The sequence below is a fragment of the Nematolebias whitei genome, chromosome 12 (genome assembly GCF_014905685.2).
Source record: "Nematolebias whitei isolate Nwh7 chromosome 12, NemWhi1, whole genome shotgun sequence".
NCBI lineage: Eukaryota > Metazoa > Chordata > Actinopteri > Cyprinodontiformes > Rivulidae > Nematolebias > Nematolebias whitei.
The window spans coordinates 48,876,879-48,881,479 of record NC_056509.1 but is presented as its reverse complement, the minus strand read 5'-3'; positions in this window follow the sequence as shown (position 1 = coordinate 48,881,479).

The following is a 4,601-nucleotide window of genomic DNA, read 5'->3' as shown; positions in this document are numbered from 1 at the left end:
GAGGAGGGACAGTGGTTTGGACATGTCCAAACCACTGTCCCTCCTCTGGATATGTCCAAACCACTGTCCCTCCTCTGGTCATGTCCAAACCACTGTCCCTCCTCTGGACATGTCCAAACCACTGTCCCTCCTCTGGACATCTCCAAACCACTGTCCCACCTTTGGACATGTCCAAACCACTGTCCCACCTCTGGACATGTCCAAACCACTGTCCCTCCTCTGGACATGTCCAAACCACTGTCCCTCCTCTGGACATGTCCAAACCACTGTCCCTCCTCTGGACATGTCCAAACCACTGTCCCCTCTGGACATGTCCAAACCACTGTCCCTCCTCTGGACATGTCCAAACCATCTCAGAGTGTCCTCTCTAACTTTATCTCCCAGTTGTTCAACCTGTGCTGTACCTCTGATGATCTCATTCCTGATCTTCTCCATCCTTGTCTCTCCTAAGGAGAACCTCAACATCTTCATTTCTGACACTTCCAGTTCTGTCTCCTGTCTTTTTGTCCATGTCTCTGTCTCCTGTCTTTTTGTCCATGTCTCTGTCTCCTGTCTTTTTGTCCATGTCTCTGTCTCCAGACCAGACAACATAGCTGGTCTCACCACTGTCTTGTAAACTTTACCTTTGATCTTTGCTGACACGCTTTTGTCACAAATCACTCCTGAAACTTTTCTCCATCACTCCATCCTGCCTGGACTCTCTTCTTCACCTCTTTCCCATGTTCCTGGACAGTGGACCCAAGTCCTTGAAGTCCTGCACCTTTGTGACCTCTGCTCCTTGTAGCCTCACTGTTCCACCTCCCTCTCATTCACACATGTACTCTGTCTTATTACCCTCCAGGTCCTTGAACCAGGGGGAGTTGTTAGATTTTTATCTAGACTGGTCCTATGGTTTTGATCTGCTCAGAGACGGGATTATAATGAAATTATGACCCGGTTCTGACTGGGTTAAACTGGGCCAGCAACTCTAAAAGGAGTCTCCCAGGGATTCAATATCCATCAAGGAATAGTTTACTTTTACTTGCTACATCATGTAGAAAGGTTTTTGAAGCACTGTCTTATATTTCCTAACACATCAGAACCACATAAGATCCATTGAGATCACACTTCGTCACGCCCCCTCATACAATGACAGGTTGAGCTCCCCTTCTGCGAAGGACGAGTCCGGGACCCTATAAATGAGTAATGACAAGGGACATCAGGGCTTTCCGGTTTATGATCGTGTCATAGAACGGAGAGACCAGCGCTATAAACTGTAACCTTTTCCTGCCTTGATTTAATATAACTGATAAAACTTAATTCACGTCTCCTTGATTTATTGTTAGTGCGAGTTGCCGCTTCTGAGGGAAGTTTGAGCCGGGATAGCGACTAGGGCTGTGTACCGAACCGAGGTTTTTTTATGGCACCGACCGAACTGCACCGGTCGGTGTATGTATTGAAACGTCACTCTTTTTTCGGTGTCAAATTTCGGTATTGGCTGTAACGTGTCACGTGGTTTCTGCACGCAGGCTGGTAAAACACCAGACATATGACAGACAGACTACGTGTTTACACCCAGAGCTGTATAGAGCTGTCGTAACTAATCTTTGTCTAATGTATGTCTATGGTGCTGGTGACGCCCACAGACGGGTTCACGCGCGCAGCGCGTGTTGTCGAACGGCTTCAATTTATGAGCAGAAAGTTGCTCCGTGTTTTTCTGCGAGGAGAGAGGAGGACAGCAGCCTCCTCCTCTCAGCATTAAAGTCAGCCTGTGAGAGCCTGAACGTCCTGATTCATTATCTCCACGACCGGACTGTTCAGCAAAGAACTCCGAGGACGGCTCTGTGTGCTTCAGCTGGTGAGTTTACGTTTGTTAGCGTAACTGCAGCTTAACACGTACATCGCGGTGAAATAATTTATGATCCATGTAACGCTAACTTTAAGATATTAGTGTGTCAATTTATTTTATGGGTATCTATGTAGCTAGCTAAAATCAGAAGCTAACTAAAGATTGACAGTAACAGATGAAGCTTAGCTTTTAAAAATGTGCTCATCCTTCCAGTCAGCTGCTTAAACAGTTCACTAATGTTCACTGTTTATGTTAATGTTCTCCTCACAGGAGGTTCTGACCCTGATGTGAGGAGGACAAAAGAAAAGCGAGGTGGGGGCCACAGGACAGTCACAAAGTGACAACCAGGTATCTGTGTGTGCAACAAGCATCTACAGCCTCAGAGTGAACATGTTCTACTGCTGGAGACACCATCAGCCAGGAGCAGCTGGTTTGTGTCCAGAGAAAACAGACGTGTTGATGTTTCTGAAGACAAACTGTTCAGTGAAAAGGTCCTCAGTGTGTAGCAGTGAGCATTAGACACTGACGTGTCACTGGTTTGTAACTGGTCTTTTGACCTGGAAAGTATTGTTTATTTTTATGTAAGAAAACTGCTTGGAATAGAAAAATACCAAAGTTAAAAAATAAAACTCACAATTTGTACTGTAATGTGTAACGTCATTTTATTCTTGTTAGAATTAATAGTAATTACAAAATTGGTACCGAAAAAAGAACCGTCCAGGAACCGACACTGAAGTGAAGGTACCGACACAAGTATCGATACCGTTTTTTTTTTAGAAAGGCCCAGCCTTAATAGCGACGTGGACTGGAGGCAGGTTTCCGGGTCTGGTGGCCCACGGCCAGCTCTCTTCGTAACAAGCTGACTTTCATTCTTCTTCTTTCAAGTGCATACCTCCACCTCTCCAAGTTCTCTTCCACCTGTTCCCTGTTCTCACCACAGATCCCAATGTCATCTGCAAACATCATAGTCCATGGAGATTCCTGTCTGTCCTCATCAGTTAGTCGTTCCATCACCAGAGCAAACAAGAAGGGGCTCAGAGCTGATCCTTGATGCACTCCCACCTCAACCTTGAAGCTAACTGTCACTCCTACAGCACATCTCCCCACTGTCCTCATACATGTCCTGCTGCCCTCATACATGTCCTGCTGTCCTCATGCATGTCCTGCTGTCCTCATACATGTCCTGCTGTCCTCATACATGTCCTGTACCAGTCTAACATACCACACTTCCTCCCTCTGCACTCTGTCAGATGTTTTTTCTAAATCCACAATGGAGTTCTTTCTGACCTTCTCTGTTCTTCTCCATCATCATCCTCAAAGCAAAGATGGACCTGTGGTGCTCTTTGTCTTTCTTGGCATGAAACCATCCTGCTGCTCACAGTCACCTCTCGTCGAATTTTAGTTTCCACAACTCTCTCAAAAGGACTGGACTGTCTCTCAGTGGTCCAATGTCCTTTCCCCATTTGTAAGTCAAAGTCTCAGAGTCTGGAGGATGAGTGGAGAGGTCCAGAATCCACGTTGCTCAAGTCCAGAGTGAAGTTTCCACAGACAGAGATGGTTTGGGTCCAGGTCCTCTGCTGGTTCTGGTCCACTAACGTCCACAGTCCATTTAGCATCTTGCAGGACATTTTAGAGCTCTTCATGCTTCCTTGAGCTTTATGGAGACACTGGTTTCTTTTCCAGCAGGACTCAGCGCCCGCCCACACTGACAAAGTTTCCAGCAGCTAGTTCTGGAACATTCTCAGTTTCTGAGTTTAAGTTTTTCATTCTCTGTAAGTTCTAACCATCAAATTTACGATAAAAGCTGAAATATTCCAGCCTGTGCGATGAAGCCGAGTTTCACTTAACGACCTGTTTTACGATGTTCTAATTATCTACATGCACCTGTAGAACCAAGGTTCTGTTTGCTTCTGACCCGTGCAGCGAGTTGTCCATGATAAAAACAGACCGGCGGAGCGCCGCAGATGCTTCACCTTATTCACATCATTATTGTTGGCTTCAACTGAAGGAGGTCAAGTTGGGAGTTATTTACGTGCTACATGGGTCAGTGACGGCATTTGTCTCGTTAGAAGTAAACTAGATCTGAGACGACGGACGTCCTGTGCTGTGAAGACTTTAGATTTCCAGCCACGTACAAGCTTGAGTTCAACAAAACACAGAAGAACTGTAAGCCCAGCATTTGTTGAAGGAATGCATGTCGCCCGCCACCTTTAGTGTCAGACTTTTCAACTGAGAAGGTTTTAAAGTGTCGGATCAAAGTTCTGCAAGATATGACTCTCAGCTACTACCACATCAGCCTTTAGCTCATTGTCTGTAGAAACTGGCTACGTTACAGTCATGTTGTTTAATTGATTAGCTGAGGTGGCCATCTTGAGTTGGGTTCCTTCTTGAGTTAGATGTTCATCCAATGACTCGTCGATGAAATCGCCCATTTATCGAACATTTAACTATTAGCCACAGTTTTACATAAATTTATTGCGCAATCTGATTTTAGGGAAACTTTCATAAAGTTATCATTATGCTGACACTGACAACTGATGAACATTTGGGGTCAACACAGCTCAAGATGTCCGCCACAGCTAAACAAACTTAGCCTTGATGCAGGCGGCTGCCACTGTCATTAACAGCCCAGGCGCTAACAGACTGGAGAGATTCGAGGGAGCGTTCAAAAGGTCCCCTTGTGTCCCGAGAGCCGGGGCTTCGTTTACATTCATAAAGTCGTGAAGAACGACTCGTTTCATAACTTCGTGTCCTTCAGTCTGATTTATAAAAC